The sequence below is a fragment of the Danio rerio genome, chromosome 6 (genome assembly GCF_052040795.2).
Source record: "Danio rerio strain M-AB ecotype USA chromosome 6, GRCz13ab, whole genome shotgun sequence".
NCBI lineage: Eukaryota > Metazoa > Chordata > Actinopteri > Cypriniformes > Danionidae > Danio > Danio rerio.
The window spans coordinates 42480542-42499006 of NC_141026.1; the positions used below are offsets into that span (position 1 = coordinate 42480542).

The following is an 18465-nucleotide window of genomic DNA, read 5'->3' on the forward strand; positions in this document are numbered from 1 at the left end:
AAAAGTCTCTTGGAGCCATATCTCAAACCCAACAGGAAGTCGGATATTTTTAACTTCCTGCGGCAAATAAGTGGCATTTTTGCCATTTCCAGGCGTTGTATTTTAACGAACTCCTCCTAGGGATTTTATCCGATCAACACCAAAATTGGGTTTAGACATCTAAAGGCCTTGGCGATGTTAAATTGCGAAGCTTTAAAGTTTTTGTCAGTGGGCGTGTCCGTGGCGGCCTCGCAAACTTTGACAATTCGCCACAAATTAGGAAGTCGTTATAACTCAGGCATGCTTTATCCTGCCTGCCTCAAAATTCACACGTTTGATAAGTATCCTGACCTGAACACTTTAACATGCCGATATCCAGAAAAAGTTATAGCGCCACCTGCTGGCCGCAGGAAATGACATGTTTTACACTGTAACAAACTCCTCCCACAAATTTTATAGTATCCGCACCAAATTTGGGTGGTGTTATCTGAAAGCTCTAGCGATGTTATATTGTGAAGATCTAGAGTTTTCGCAGAAAGGCGTGTACGTTGTGGCATGACAAACCTCAACGATTCGCCATGGAACAGGAAGTCCTTATAACTCAACCACACAATGTCCGATCAGCGTGAAACTTAACATGGTGGATAAAAGTCCTCTCCTGAACACATCCACATAACAATATTGAGTCTGTCATAGCGCCACCTGCTGGCAGAAGGTAGTTTTGCTTACAACTCAGCCCCACAATGTCAAATCTGCCTGAAACTTCACATTGTTGATTAAAATCCTCTTCTGAAGACATCAACATACCAACTGTAAGACAGTAAAAGCGCCACCTGCTGGCAACAGGAAGTTTGGCTTATAACTCAGCCAAACAACGTCCGACCTGCCTAAAAATTCACAAGGTTGATAAGATTCCTCTACTGAAGGCATCTACATACCAAGCTTGAGTCATAGTCATAGCGCCACCTGCTGACAGGAGGAAGTTTGGCATAAATCTGTGATTTTCTCGGCTTCTTTATATATATCGGTGTAAAATATTATTGTTCGCTGTTCTCTATCATCCTGAGGCCACCGGGTGGCGGTGAGCCCGGGTGCGAGGTCCCTATCATCGCTGCTTGCAGCTTTAATTTATTATGTATCTGTAATATATATGGCACGGGCCTGCTGGTTAGAACATTTCTGTAGTGGTTTGCATGTGTCAAATTGTAAAAGTAGACTTTTCAAAAAAATAAATAAATAAATAATATCCAAATAATAATCATCAACATCATCATTAATATTATTATTATTATTATTATTATATATGTGCCATTTACATATTTCAATTAATAAGGAAAACGAGTGCATGTTATTACCAAAACTAATACTGGATTTTGTTACGTCGTTGTTTGGGAACCGCACCCCTGATTGGCTGACGCTTCCATTGGTGCTTGAAAAGTTGAGAAATCCCCAACATCTGCAGCGAGCAACACCACTGAAGCAGCACCAACGGATCCATAATTTAGCACGCGCTTATCACTTCAGGTCAGAATAACAACACATGCAAAAATGAGTGCCATATAGCAGCAGCGAGGAGATTGTAAATAAAATAGGATGTAAGGATGTCGCCAGAGTGGCTTTTTGGTTTCTTTTTTTGTGCATCCCAGCCACAAGCACCCCATCTAAAAGAGTACCATAGTGGGTAATGTGGTCATTCAACTTTACAATTTGTAATGTTGCAATATTTATTTGAATAATGATGGTTGGTTCCTTTACTTGAAAGCTCAGACTTGATTATCATAATTTGTGTTGTTGACAGAGTTTGAGGTTTACTGTCTCATTATTATTCACACCTTAAAGATTGCTTTGATTGTTCAGTATTTACGATATACCATTACACACACTTTGTAACATATTATTTATCAAGTTTAAGAGTCTCTTTAACACTTATGTTTATTTTATTATGAAGAGACCAGATATTTTATTTAAATATTTTTGTGTTTGACTATTAAAATTATTTGAAAACTTAGTAATGTCGTTAAATTAAGATAAAGTGATTAAATAAATAAAAAATAATATTCCTAAATGGATTGTTAAAAAATATTAAATAATTATCTATACTGAATGATATGAAACATGATATCGCGATCATTTTTTTTTGCATTATCACTCAGCCCAAATATAATCGAACCAATTTTATCCTAAAATCAGTAACATGAAAGCAATTCTAAGAGATTAAAAAGCCTAAAAAAATCCATTTAACAAAATGTCTCGTTATAAAATAGTCTATAAATATCCAGACATACAAGGCATTTCTATACACATGCTTTGCTATGTCTGTGCAACAGTCTAATCGGGAAACTGACACACATGGAGACTGAAACACAGATGTTACTGGTTACATGCCCCAAATGTTTTTCACACACGTGAAAAGAAAACCCTTTGCAACAGAAGTTTTCTACTGTGTCCTAAAGTGGTGAAATGACATCAAAAGAGCTGAGAAAACAATCAGCAAATACGAGCCGATTTGCAATTGTTCTTGAAGTGATTATTTAAGTCTTGGCTCTGACTTAAAATCTTGAGTGAGAAAGACTACTGAGCATTCCAGCTGTTCTCAATAATGTCATGCTTACTCTTTTATACCGGAAAAAGGCCACACACTAATATTCACAAACTGTCAGTAGTTACTCAACAGGAGCAGCCCACTGGCCAAGCGTGCATGCTCAGCAGGTGTCCACGGTAACCTAGACACTCCAGCCCTGCCCACTGAGTGTGACATATCAAAAGTGACGAATCACGCAAGTTCAACTGAGGTCATGCCCCGCCCCCTCTGTCTGAACAGGCAATTTGGAAATGTTTGTATGCTGATGTGGAAAGCTTTCTTTTACACTTTCATCACAACATCAGCCTATCAGTTCCTTATTTCTTGCAGCAGCTCTCTGTGTAAATGCAAACATGTGCACATAACCATAAAGCATATTTGTGCTGTGATTTCTTTCATCCCATTTCTGATCTAAGCCCCCTCTGAACTTAAGGTCAGTGTGACCTGCATTAAAGGCTAACATAAAAAAGTATAATGTGAATCAGCCTAAATGAAAATGAAGTCAAAGCCAAGGACACTTCAAGCGGTATTATACAAATAAAATCTAATTATGCAGTTATGATGTGTTTTAACATATCTAATGTAAGCTCCATGAATAAATCAGAGGTATTTGAAGCACATCCGTTCTGTTAAATAATTACATTTTAGTTTTTAAAACTGCTATTTGGATACAACTTACAACAGTTTTGATCCAGGCAGGGATCTGTTATGTTCATTGGACCCGCATCGTTGCAATTTTGCACCTTTAAGCTGTAATAACTCTGAACTGTGAAATAAGGCAGATTGACATTCCACAACTCGCAGAATTACTTCCATAAATCATTATTGCTTCAACTCAACAGAGTCACTACTCTATCTCGATCTCTCTCTACCCAAGCCTAGAGCACATTATTACTGACCTAGAAAAAACTGTGACTGACTTCAGGGAGTTTTACTGACCTTACTGAATTACTGACCCCTACAGCATTCTATCAATGACTGGAGCACATCATGAATGACTCTAGATTTTTTTACTTCAAAAATATTTTAAATCTTGGCAAAAATAGAAAGATGTATTTTTGTTATGGTTTAGGAAATGTAACATTACCCAGCAAGCATGTTTGCTTGTAAAAGATGTCTAATATATGTCTAATAGACATCTAAACGTAGTCGTTTTGGCTAAAACAAGGCTAAATTTGGTCTGTCAGTGAAAATCTAATAGATGTCTAAGAATAGGCCAAAACTAGACTAGTCATCAAATGAACAGAAATGAATGACTACACATATAAAGTTTGTCTAATCTGTCTATTAGACGACTAGTCTTGTTTTTGGCTATTCTTAGATGTCTTTTAGATTTTCACTGACAGCCCAAGTTTAGCCTTGTTTTAGCCACGCTGTATACGTTTAGATGTCTATTAGACGTCTATTAACACAAAATTGTTTGTTGGGTAGCTATAAACAAACAAGCTTATTTTAAAGGTGTATCACTCTCAGGCAATCCAAAATGCAGGTGATGTTTTGACACTTTCCTGGTTCTTAATTATTCATAAAATGCCAAAGATAAAGCCAATGTCTACTGGTATATTGGGAGTCAAAAATATAGCCTATGCAGGCAAAAGAAAATTAATACACATAGCTTCTGTTCTGACAATACATTTAGGTCTTGTTAGGCTAAATGATCAATCTGTGCAAGAAATTCTACATTATGACCTTCATCCAAACCCTTAACAAAAAATCTAGAGCCTAAAATATACATTAGATTAGTCAGTGCTGAAGCCAAATCTAGAGCTTATCTAACAAATTAACTTACGATAATGTTCCAAAAACTAGTACACCCAAATTTATATGTTAGAGAAAAATAATAAATACAAATTTAAAAGAGGAAAAATCAAGAGAAGCAAAAAAAATCAATATTATTTAGTTGAAATTTTTTAGTTTTTTTGTATTTTTTTGTAATATTTTGCTTGAATTTAATTGTTTTATCTTTCAATTTCTAAGTATGTTTGGTGACTAAAATATTATTTCAATAAATATATCTGTTTAATAAATCTGTTTTTGTTTAAATGCACCACTCTACATTGCCTATATTCACTGAGAAATGGTAAAAAAAATATTAATTTTCAAAATAAAGTGTACTCTTTATATATAATAAAATCATTAACCTGTATACATGTATTACTCCCCCAGCAACTAATGATGAAAGAGAATGGATTTCTTCAGACTTCATCAACCCAATTGAATTAGTTTATTCATGTTTTCTACTACTTAGCCTACACTGTTAACCCTTACTGTAGATTATGCAGTAAATAACTGTAAAATAGCCAGCGTTTAGCTGTAATGAAAGGAAACAGTATTTTACTGTAACAGGAGCAGGATTTGTATGAAATTCTGTAGTCCAAAGAATAAATTACAGTTATTTACTCTATGTACCATTACAGATATTTACTGTGATAATAAATGGTAAATTACTGTTCAACCATTACTGCCCCATCTACTCTGATGCTTTATGTTGCTGTTTTATATTTATTTTATCTCTGTGTTTTCTTTGGATCCTTTTATGTTTTTAACATTGAGTATCAGGAGTCAACCAATGCCACAGAGCTTATTAAAAGGTAAGTGTAAGATATGGACGAAATGCATTTAAAGGCAAAAATATTCACACAGAGCAAAGAAATTGTCACAATAATTTTTATAACTTTGTTTACTTTTTCTATAATTAATCTAATTTAATTGCCTAGTTTGACCTATAGTTAAGATTTTAATTGCACTTTCAACTGAATATTAGTATTTTGCTAAATAACTAGTAAAAATGTGTTATTAAAATATATATATATATATCTTAAACAACATGCACATACATTTTTGCAGAGACTCAATAAATTTGTCTGGAAAACTGGCAAGTAAAAGTGCCATTAACAGCATAAAGGCTTTCCTAAATAAATGTATAAATCATGATCTTTGTTGTGTTTTTTATTATTTTTTACTACAGATTTGGAACGACATGAGAATCAGATTATTTATTTATTTATTTTTTCCTATGGATGAAGTTTATATTATTGTATATTTTTATTGTTTTTATTAAACGATATGTGCATAACTGTGATAAATGTAGGCAGTTGCTTTGAAAATATGCTATGTACCAGGGGTGTCAAACTCCTGGAAGGCCACAGCCTAGTAGAATTTAGTTCCAGCCCTGCTTCAACACACTACCTTTAGATTTAGTTTGATCAGGTGTGTTTAATTAGTAAAACTGCACTGTTACTCTGTAGATTGTGCAGTAAATAACTGTAAACAAATAATGATTTAGGCATCACCACACACTCCCACAGGCTGTCCGTCTTTTTCTAAACACAAAGGTGTTAGAAAGAGTTTTCAGAAAATGCTGGCCCTTTAAGAGAGCCAGTTGTTTGATTTGTTTACTGCTAAGTGTGCTCTATTCTCTGTCTATCAATTCAGATGTTGAGTCTGATATGTTTTAGGCTTAAATAAGAATCTTAAATGAGTAAGTAAAATGTGTTCAAATGTTTTTGAGGGTTTCTAAAATAAGGCTGTGTTTTAAGTTATATTGTTGTTATCTTGAACTGTGTACTTGAAAGCTACATTGTTAGCTAGCTAGCCTCTCCTCATATAACTTCTTACATTACTTTTGTTTAACTATATGTATTTATTTTATATTGCACACTGCCATAATGTACAGATGCTAACAGTTGTGTGTATCTTTCTGGCAACTAAGTTAAAATTAAATTCCATCATCTCAGTAAGGTAACATGTGCACATCATCACAGGAAATCACAAAAACATGATACACATAGCCATCCACACACAAAAGCTCCCCTGTCAGGTCCCAGGTTGTGAATTTGTTGCTAAGTATTTTTCAGAGCTGTTTCCACCTATGAATTTATATTTGAAACAATAAAAAAGTTTGTTGTCATGAGATAATTATAACAATCAAAGATTGGATCCTTTGGTTTTTTGGTGTTGCCAACTTTATTTTTGTTTTCTATAATTATTTTAAACTTTTTGAGATTTGACAGAGCTTTTAATTATTTAAAACTTTAAAATTTAAAATAATTATTTTGATTTTTGCTGTTCAGTTTTTTTTTTTTTTTTTTGCATGGTCAGCATTGAGGAGAGAGTAACACATTTCACTGCAGCACTTTGTGTGTGTGTGTGTGTGTGTTTACTGGATATGTGATTGTAATTGTGATAAATGTTAGCAGTTGCTTTAAAAGTATGCTATATATCAGGGGTGCATAATCCTGTTTCTGGAGATCTACCTTCCTGCAGATTTCAGTTGCTATCCATATCAAACACACCTAAACCAATTAATTACGATCTGAACACCACGTGATAATTACAGGCAGGTGTGTTTGATATGGGTAGCAACTGAAATCAGCAAGAACGTAGATCTCCAGGAACAGGATTGAGCACCCCTGCTATATACCATGGGGGTCAAACTCCAAGTTACTGGAAAACTGCAGGGCAGCAGAGTTTAGTTCCCACCCTTCTTTAACATTACCTGTAGATTTCTAACGAGCCTTAATTAGTTTTATCAGGTGTGTTTAATTAAAGTTACAGCTTAAAGTCCCAGTCACACTGCACTTTTCTCCCTTTAAACTTCCATTCATACGCATGTGAATGCTGCAGACCTGGAATGCATGCTCATGCGACAAATTTTACAGTTTGCAGCATTGGAAAGATCAAGTTTGGAGAACTCTGAACTGTGAAATCACATCATGTGATTGCTTGAGACTAATCAAAGATCAAACCATGACCTCTCTGAACCAGTTGCTTGCTTTTTCAATCCCTAAATATTTTGTTTAATCCCACTCCTTTTTGCAGAGCCATATGACAGAATTTTGCATGCTTAAACGTTAGTTTGACTGCAGCCTTGCTGTGTAGACCTGTGGCTCAGTAATATGTAAGATGATATTTATATCTGCTGATTTCTTAATTTTGTTATACGTTTTCTGTTTTATATTTGTTTGCTGCCAAAACAATAAAATACTAATTAATTTTAGTAACACCTTGACATACTATTGTGTATGCAGTATAATGCTGTGAGTTGTAACACTACAGTACAGTAATTAACTGTACACAGTTTCCAGTTAGTTACCACTACTGCTCTATTACAGTGATTAACTGGCAACACTGTTGCCAGCTATTCACTGCAATGGTTCGGTTACAGTAAACAACTGGCAACACTGTTGCCAGCCACTCACTGTAATGGTTCAGTTTCAGTAATTAACTGGCAACACTGTTGCCAGTTACTTACTGTAACCAAACTTTTACAGTGAGTAGCTGGCAACAGTGTTGCCAGTGTTCTACTGTAAAAAAGCCTGGTAAGGTCTAACAGTGTACTCCATTGATTCCTATTAATAAAAAGTAAAAGCATATTCGCCACACAGTAGGCTAGTAACCCTGTTTTACTCTGAAATATGGCGGTGTTCAACAGGGGACAATTGAGGTCAAAAGGTTGAGAATCTGCCTAGAGCGTCTATTACTGATCTCATAAAATAACTTACCTTTAAGCATCCAGCGTCTAACTGACCCTAAATCAGCTCCTCAATCAGTGACCCTGCAGCGTCATAGTTTTACAGCGCGTTCCATCACTGATCCCAGAGCGTTCTCTATCACTTTTCATCAATTAAACACAAACGGAAGCTTACTTACCACTTGATACTGAGGTAAATCAGCCAGCGACGTTTTTCTAGTCACTCATGATCTAACAAATTCCCTCCAACAATCCTGAATATGAAGAATGACTGAAGTTTAATTTTTTAGTCAAACTGCTCCTGCGTGATGCGCCAACATCCGCCAGCCTGTCAATGGACTTTCCCTCCTCAAAACACTGCAAAACTCCTCTCATGGACTGCAAGCAAAGGAATAAATTCACATCTCTGTTGCTGTGCTGTTAGCAGAGGTGAAAGTACTGCAGCCCAGACTTGTTCAGACGCCTGCAGCAAACTAAGTCCATCCCTAGACATTCACTCTTTTCTCAGGATCGTCTTTCAGAGCTGTGATCGAGTCGCCCGCCTTCTCGCCTTTCAGCCAATCACCGCCGGGAGTACAGTGTGCGCGGTGTGCTTGTGCCTGTACCTGCACAGGTAAATTATTCGCTCACTATCATAATTAAATGTTATTTTTCCCCGAGCCGAAATATAACAGCCTCTGTTAAATATAGAATAGGCGTGACAGATTTTTGTTTTCTTTAAGATAATGCAGGTGAACAGGGTAAAAAATGAAAAGTTACGACTATCCTTTCCCAGTTGATTCATTACATATATAATTGCATGTTTTTATTATGTGCTTTCTAAATTGTTAAGTTTAAATATGTAGAAAATGCTTTATTTATGTTTAAGGTAATTCTAGGACAAATATCTGAACAGTGGATGAAGTCAGGTTCAAAATTATTTTATTTTATTCATTTATTTTTTTCTTTTTTTTACATTGAGTCAAAGCTATTGAGAGAGAGGATTTTGAGACTTTATTTTATCCCTCCATAATTCAGATCAGTTCATGATCAGTCTGTCAGGGAAAATTGAACGTTTTTTTGAGGAAAAAAGGTATCTTCCAAATGCCTTTTATCATGTATGTTGATGATACTGTGATTTAGTGTTGCTCTCCATCACTTGTTCAGGCCATACAATCTGTCTGCTTTTAACATTGTTCAGTCTCGTCTTTAGGATTTAAAATTGATTTTAAATGTAGATACAGTGCATCTGGAAAGTATTTATAGTGCTTCACTTTTTCCACATTTCTTTATGTAACAGCCTTATTCCAAAATTGATTAAATTAATTTATTTCCTCAAAATTCTACACACAATACCCCATAATAACAAAGTAAAAAAAATTTTTTTAAATTGTTGCAAATTTATTAAAAATAAAAAAACTGAAAAATCACATGTACTTAAGCATTTACAGACTTTGCCGTGAAGCTTTAAATTGAGCTCAGTTATATTCTGCTTCCACTGATTATTCTTGAGATGTTACAGCAGCTTAATTGGAGTTCACCTGTGGAAAATTCAGTTTATTGGACAGAATTTAAAAAGGTATACACCTGGGGAAGGTTAAAGAAAAAAAATCTACTGCTCTTAAAGTTCCAATGAGTACAGAGGCCTCCATCATCCATCAGTGGAAGATGTTTGGGACCACCAGGACTCTTCCTAGAGCTGGCCGGCCATCTAAGCTGAGTGATCCAGGGAGAAGGACCTTAGTCAAGGAGATGATCAATAACCCGATGGTCACTCTGTCTGAGCTCCAGCGCTCTTCTGTGGAGAGAGGAGAACTTTACAGAAGGACAATCATCTGTGCAGCAATCCACCAATCAGGTCTGTATGGTAGAGTGGCCAGACGGAAGCCACTCCCCTGGAATTTGCCAAAAGGATCTAAAGGACTCTCAGACCATAAGAAACAAAATTCTCTGGTCTGATGAGACTAAAATTGAACTCTGTGGAGTGAATGGTAGGTGTTACGTTAGGAGAAAACCAGGCACCGCTCATCACCAGGCTAACACCATCCCTACAGTGAAAGATGGTTGTGGCAGCACCATGCTGTGGGGATGTTTTTCAGCAGCAGGAATTGGAAGACTAGTCAGAAAGAGGGAAAGATGAATGCAGCAATGTACAGAGACATCCTGAATGAAAACCTGCTTCAGAGTGCTCTTGACCTTAGACTGGGGCAACGGTTCATCTTCCAGCAGGACAATGACCCAAAGCACACTGCCAAAAAATCAATGGAGTGGCTTCACAACATCTCGATGAATGTGCTTGAGTGACCCAGCCAGAGCCCAGAATTTCTAAAGACAGGTGTGCCAAGCTTGTGGAATTATAGTCAAAAAGACTTGTGGCTGTAATTGCTGCCAAAGGTGCAATAGCAAAGTATTGAGCAAAGGCTCAAAATTTAAAAAATAAAAAATAATAATAATTTTTCGCATTGTCAATATGGGGTATTGTGTGTAGAATTTGGGGGAAATACATGAATTTAATCCATTTTGGAATAAAGCTTTAACATAAAAAATGTGTAATACTTTCCGGATCAGTAAATATAAATGAATGATTTTTCAAATCGTTTCACCATTTTGCAGAACCAGCCATTATGTACCACTGGCCAAAGTGAACAAATAAATTTAGTGTACAGCTGCAAGTATTTAGGCTTTTTACTTGATCTGGAGTTTTCCTTCAAAGCGCACGTAGCAAATTTGATTCGCAAATTGAGAGTTAAGCTTGGGTTTTATTATATTAAAATGGATCCTGCTTTTCTTTTAAAGCTCATAAACATTTGGTGTCTGCAACATCTTTACAATTGCTTGACTATATGGTTATGTTTTATATATGAATGCCTCAACCAAATGTCTTCAGCGTTAAAACTCTGTTTATCACAGCACTCTGGGGGTTTATTACAGGCTGTCATAGACTAACTCATCATTGTGAATTGTATGCCAAAGTTGAGCGACTTTCTCTGAATGTACGAAGGTACACCCACTGGATGACTCTGGTCCACAAGGCTTTTCTCAGTCTGGCACTTTAATGTTTACTTCTTCATAGGTCAAAAAGCCAGTATGCCCTACGTTCAAGTGAAACATATCATTTGTCTGTTTCCCAGGTACGAACTGAAATAGGGTAGCAAGCCTTTAGTCTAGACCACAGGTGTCAAACTCAGTTCCAAAAGGGCCGCATCTCTGCACAGTTTAGTTCCAACCCTAATTAAACACACCTGATCAAACTAATTGAGTCATTCAGGCTTGTTTGAAACCTACAAGTAAGTGTGTTGGAGCAGGGTTGGAACTAAACTGTGCAGGGCTTCGGCCCTCCAGGAATTGAGTTTGACACCCCTGGTCTAGAGCCTCATCCTGGAATACTCTTCAGTCTGAACTAAAGATGTCTGAGCTCATCCCATTTAAATCATTTTGCTCTATCCTTTATAACAAACAACAACAGTCCATTTCCCAATGAATGTGTTAACATTGTGATGTGATATAGCTGAATAACTAACTTGTATTTTATATTATCTATACTTTTTATTTATTTATTTTTCATAACTCTTAATCTAAATGTTTTTTTTTAATCTGGTTAAATATAGAATAATATCTAATCAGGCAAACAATGTGTGACCATGTTCTTCTTTAAAAACCTTCAGAATAATAAAACTGAAGTTTTATACTGCTGGCGTGAAGATTTATGGCTCAGTGCAGGAGAAAAGACAAATTCTGAGAAAACTACTTTGAAAAATAAGCATTATAATTAAAAACTATAGAGAAAAAAGCTTGTTTCATATAGAGTTTTCAAATATAAAGTTCAGTTTAATATAGAAAAAAGTTCAAATAAATAATTTTATGAAAAGATTTTTAAAATGAGTGACTTTTAAAAATGTAAGATTGCAGATTTAAGGTTTAAATGCTCACTTGCATATAATATTGAAAGCGTTTGTCTGTATTACAAATTTTATTTGGGCAAATATCTAATCTGTCAACTGTTGCATTGCTTATTATAAAAGTTTACAGTAAATACACTCTCTCTGACTTTCCTTTCCCAGTGCCTGTCATGCAGACTCGTGGCACACCCAAGCATCTGTCCACACTCATCTGGAATCCAAGCCTACAGGGCATCCATCCTTTTAAAGACGTAATCTTAGATTTAGCTGGTTTTCCCTCTCTTTATCAAAATGATTTTTTCAAGGTGTTGTTTACATTTTTAGTTCAGGATTTTGTTAAACTTCCAACAAAGGATAAAACTGTCCTCACAGATTATTTTAAGGGCACATGCTGGACACAATGGTCTGGACATGGTGACAATGTAGAGGTATTTAGAGCAATTATGCACTTTAAATGAGGCAGCTGTTCATTTTCCACAGTGTTTAGAATTTAAGGGGAGTGTCTGCTAGCACAATGTTGTCCATTTTAAATGATGATGTATAACAGATTAAGTTTATTATTACTATAATTAAAAATACTATACACACACCCTTCAGTACATATAAATCATATTGCTATTCAGTTTGCTTTTGTTGTTACTATTATTAGTATTATTATTAAGAAAAACAAGGCTGGTTACTTTAGAATAACTATCCGTTATAACTAGTTAATAGTCCATTAATAAACTTTTAGTTAATATGTTATAAATTACTTGTTAAATAAAAGTTAATAGTGTGTTAAATATTTATAACTGTGCCATATATAACTTACAAGCTGGTAGTTAACAAGTAATAAATGACTTGTTAACGGTATTTTAATTATATGCCTAAAATTAGTAATAGATCATGAACAAGCTGTTAGTAAAATACTAACTTGTTAAGTATCAGTTAATAGTTTATTTATAATATTGCGACGTTATTCTAAAGTTGCATCCATTCTTCATTTATTAACTGTTAGTAAATGAGGAATAGTTGAAACTAGAATAATGTCCCAATAACATACATAGGCTTATAACCAACACTTAACTAATATATTAACTCACACTTTACAGATCAGTTGTTCAGACCAGTGAAACTTTGTAAAACAGCAAATGGATGGAACAAGTTCAAGCTACAGAAATTAGATGTGATATCTAAAATCTAACATTTTTGTACCTTAACTTTGTTCCACTCAGGCTTTTCTGCGTATTGCATTTTATCAAAGAAACGCCACAGATTAAATGTTGAACATTGTGTTTAATGTATAGAAACACACATACTGAGCCATCACATGGCAGAACAGCAGTATAAAACAGAATACAAACCCATGAGGTTTGGGCACTTTTTGTGCTAAACATGAAAACAAAAAAAGTAAAAATGTATTTTATTAGAAAAGTTCTACAAAAGTTTCACTGGTATTATTAGATGGTAAAGAAACTATGAACAACTGATCTGTAAAGTGTGAGTTAATATATTAGTTAAGTGTTGGTTATAAACATGCTATTGGGACGTTATTCTAAAGTTGCAACTATTCCTCATTACTTAAATGAAGAATTGTTGCAACTTTAGAATATTGTCCCAATAACATATATAAACTATTAACTGATACTTAGCAAGTCTTTAGTAAGTAATTTTCTAACAGCTTGTTCATGATCTATTACTAATTTATTGGGTATAGTTATAAATAATAAAATAAAGTTAACAAGTCATTTATAACTTGTTAACTGACAGCTTGTAAGTTATCTATAACACAGTTATAAATAATTAACAAACTATTAACTTTTATTTAACAAGTCATTTATAACCCATTAACAGTTTATTAATGGACTATTAACTAGTTATAACGGATAATTATTCTAAAGTGTTACCCATCAATGTATAACCATATAGACATTTGATGTTTTTCATTTTAATAGTTGTAAACTTTATTGGGCGTCACGGTGGCACAGTGGATAGTACGATCACCTCACAGCAAGAAGGTCACTGGTTCAAGCCTCGGCTGGGTCAGTTGGCATTTCTGTGTGGAGTTTGCATGTTCTACCCGGTTTTGTGTGGGTTTCCTCCAGGTGCTCTGGTTTCCCCCACAGTCCAAAGACATGCGTTATAGGTGAATTGAATAAGCTAAGTTGGCCACAGTATGTGTGTGAATAGGAGTGTATGGGTGTTTCCCAGTGTTGGGTTGTGGCCGGAAGGGCATCAGCTGTGTAAAACATATGCTGGAAAAGTTAGCGACTCATTCTTCTGTGGCGACTCCTGATTAATAAAGAGACTAAGAATAAAATAAAATAAATGGATAAATGAATAAACTATTTATTTAACAGCAATAACATATTCATTCATTCATTTTCTTTTCGGCTTAGTCCCTTTATTAACCTGGGGTTATAAGGTTATAATGGGGTTATTATATTCCACAGCGGAATGAACCGCCAACTTATTCAGCAAGTTTTTTTTGCAGCGGATGCCCTTACATCTCTAGGAAACATCCACACACACCCATCAGCACACACACACTCATACACCACAGACAATTTAGCCTACCCAATTCACCTTAACCACATGTCTTTGGACTGTGGGGGAAACCGGAGCACCCGGAGGAAACCCATGTGAACGCAGGGAGAACATGCAAACTCCACACAGAAACGCTAACTGAGCCGAGGCTCAAACCACCGACCTTCTGCACTACCTACTGCACCACTGCGTCGCCAGCAATAATATAAAGAGCTCTAATTAATTATTATAAGATTCCTAAATTAATATTGTATTTTTAATAAAATAATGTATATAAGCAATAGTAACAATAATTGTGTGGCTAGCATGGCAGATTCATTCACGTTGGAGATGAATGAGTTCTCATTTTGAATGTATGTCATGTACAGTATATGTTTGCACTGAACAGCAGCCCAGCCATACATGGACTTTGAATGAGAAGAGGCTGCGGGATGTTGCTCTACTACAGGCAACCCAGGCTTATTGGAAACATGTGGCCAGGGATACAATTTTGAGAAACAAGAAATTTGTACCCTGGACTTTGATTTCTTCCCATTTTTGTTTTCACAAATCCACCAGAGACCACCATGAACATTTCTGACAATCTCAAATACATTACTGGGGCACATTTTTTCATACATGCCACTTTTTCTTAAATCCAACAGAGGCCACTGTGTACATTTCTGGCCATCTTAACATCTTTCTGGCGCATGTCCTTGAGACAAGAATATATTCACAATAGCCTGTGTTGCCTACAGTACAGGATGTAAGAAGATGGGGAATGCTCTGACACACACACACACACACACACACACACACACAAACACACACATACACACACCCAGACACATTCTTAAGTAAAGGAATGGGGAACAGGCTCTTTCAATGACAGCTGGGGTGCTAAAAGATGAGAAAGTGAGTCACATTAAGCAAATAGGATCTGTTTGGAGCAGATTAGCAGGTGAAGCATGAGCGCAACACAGCTTTAACATGCTTTACCTGCGCAAACATTCAACAGGTATGACAATAAAGTGGACATTTTATGCAAATTGGAATTTTTCCATGTTAAGTGCTGTAAGTGCTATTATAAATTATAATTTTTTATCTACAAAAATAAAAAATGTGAAAAAGGACAACCCTCTAACTTTGTTTTTAGATTTCACTCTTCTAGTGGCCTAAGGAGATTCATGACGTGTCATCAGTTGGCTATGTTGAAGAGCATAACATAAACAATGCTGAAACAGAATACTAAAGACTGCAAAAAATTAAATAGTATAAAGCCTATTATAATTATTTTGTTGAAGTATTAAATATTTTCTTGCATACTAATACATATACATAGCTGGTTTTAAGGTTTACTGTGTTCTGGAAGAGTCACGGTTTTTAAAACCACTACAATTTTCTGGTATATCTTTCCTGTGGCTTATGTAATTTTATTTTTTTTAATAATTTTAATAATTAAAAAAAAAAAAATTAGGTCAACAGTATCTCCAGCAGTAAAGAACCATTCATGACAAAAACTGGTCAGCCCATGATTCAGTAAACATTTTAAAAACAAATCGCTAATGCTCCAAAATCCAAGCAGATCTGTAGACCTGAACAGTGCAGTCACTTTATATCTTAAGAAAATAAAGATATCAAGATGCCTTTTCTATTTTTGAAACTAATAAAGACTGAAGCCAGAGAGTTAATGTAATTATTTAGCCTGACATGTTTACTGTTTCAAATTAATGTTCCAATAATATAAAATATATATTGTGTTCTATGGGAAAAAAGTTTAACATTTAAAAAGAACATTTTAGAGCAGTAACCACACCGTGAAAACGTCATATTTTTATCCAAGATTTTCATACAGTCAGAATTTTATACTGGCTCATGATACTTACAAAGTTCAGTTCTTTATTACTTAGTAGCTTCCACATGCTTTTTCTTTGGTTTGGACAGAATAAATAAGCAGAACAATGAAATTAGTAGATTATTGTGCAATTTATGCTGTTATTTACATCCAAGTATCTCCTTAATGGCTGAACATACAAGTAACTTATCAAATTGTGACGTGAACTATAGTGGTGACAAAAAGTTTTTTACCTCACATCGGCTGTGTCTGGTCCAAAAAGCTGCACATAACCACACCAGACAGCTGACTGAAACAAGAATGCATGTTCTCCACCTAGGTGAGAGTATGTATCTTTCTATTCCTGCAGATGAAAGTATCTGTATTGTCAGTCCAGATAGGGAAATGGAACTAATGCTGCACACATACAAACTATAAACAACAACCCAGGCTCAGTCTGAAAATGTACCTCTATATACATTTCAGTACAGTGCCAAATACATCCCAGGATTTGTTTTTTTTTTTGCAGTTTTTTTTTTTTTTTTACAGTTTTTGTTATCCTGAATCCACGCTTTTTGAGATCTCAAATTTCTCTCGCGAGTGCCATTTGCACCTGCTTTTTTCGCGTAAATCCACCAGAGGCTGCTGTCAACTAACTGTTTGACTGACTGAATGACTGACAAATCAACTGACCCAACCCCTTCTTCCCTAAATTCAAGTAATAGTTTTTTCAAAAGCACCGACTGACAATTTTCAAAAGCAATCCATAAAAAAAAGGCCCTCGCCTGATTTTACCACGTTTTCAGATTTTACCACATTCTCACCCTGTTATTTACTTGTTTATTTTATCTTTTGGATTCTTTTTTTTTTTTGTCTTACCTGCTTTCTGGAACCACTCTTCACCGGATTTGCACCCTGTCGTCATGGTCAACTCCTCTCAGCATTTCAAGTCCGCAGATGTACATGGCGAGCTACTGGACAAACTGGTAACAGCGGGAAAGCCGTCCATACAGAGGTAAGCAGTCAACTGGTAAAAGCTCCTAGAAAAATATCTGAAAATCATTTGTATATTTAAGACTGTTATTGAAAAATGCCAGCTGGTTTCTTTGTCGTCCGTCACCACTCTGGTTCGTAGCTAAACAGCCAATCAGAGTGCTTTGTGTGTAATTTCTGACATTTTGGCTCTACGAGATTCATTTGTTTTGTTGTTTCTGTAGTGTCAGAATAGCATATAAAGACTCAGAAGCTCATTTGCATTTAAAGGGACACACACGAAATGCTGTTTTTGCTGATATCATTCATTCATTTTCTTTCGGCTTATTCTCTTCATTCATCAGGGGTCACCACAAAAGAATGAATCCAGAATATGTTTTACACAGTGGATGCCCTTTTAGCTGCAACCCAGTGCTGGGAAACATCCATACATACTCATTCACACACATACACTACTTCCAATTCACCTATAGTGCATGTCTTTGAACTGAGGGTTAAACCCATGCAAACACAGAAAGAACATGCAACAGAAATGCCAACTGAACCAGCCGGGGCTTAAACCAGCTACCTTATTGCTTGAGACGACAGTGCTAACCACTGAGCTACCGTATCGCCTGCAGATATCATAATAAGGGCAATTGTAACAAGCTAATCTGTGTGGTATTTTGTGGCTTATTTCTCATCTCATGAAAAGGAACGTAATACATAAATGTATTTAGAATTTAATTGATAGTTTCCCAAGGTCAAAGTATTTTTAAAACTTACAATAAACCTCTGAAAAGCTAATGATATTCTGAGTATAAATGCATACAGTTGAAGGACAGTATTGTAATGAGATCAGATCACAGATGACAGAAGAGCATGACTGCACATGTTCACCACTTTGAAAAGGAGTTTGCAGGAGAAACTTACACTTGCTTATCCACTAAAACTAAAGGAAGTTTGGGGTCTTGTCATCTGTACATCATATGTACAGACACAGACAGCTGGTATTTATACCTCTGATGTAAAACTCAATTCTCTCCTCACTCAGGGAGAAAATCTTGTCTTTTATTTGAATTAAACTCAAGAATGGGTGTAAATTATGGCTGAACTTAAATTAACTGGCTTACATACGGATATACTAATAAAGGAGGAGTGTATGTATGTGTTGAGGTTGAATATAGCCATACACAACTGAAAATCTCACACACTTCATACACATGCTGCACACACATGAATG

The 18465-nt window shown here is 35.5% G+C and overlaps 2 protein-coding genes across 7 annotated transcripts in view; both read right to left on the reverse strand.

The window, feature by feature from the left end:
* Positions 1 to 8508, reverse strand: part of col7a1 (collagen, type VII, alpha 1) — a 127376-nt gene extending 118868 nt beyond the window's left edge. For all 6 annotated transcript variants that reach the window (XR_015493959.1, XR_015493960.1, XR_015493961.1 and 3 more), the window contains exon 1: positions 8213 to 8508. The gene's annotated coding sequence lies outside the window, so the exon portion shown is untranslated. The remainder of the gene's footprint in view (positions 1 to 8212) is intronic.
* The window catches only part of pfkfb4b (6-phosphofructo-2-kinase/fructose-2,6-biphosphatase 4b), a 514755-nt gene that overhangs the window by 313872 nt on the left and 182418 nt on the right, over positions 1 to 18465 (reverse strand). The window lies entirely within an intron of this gene.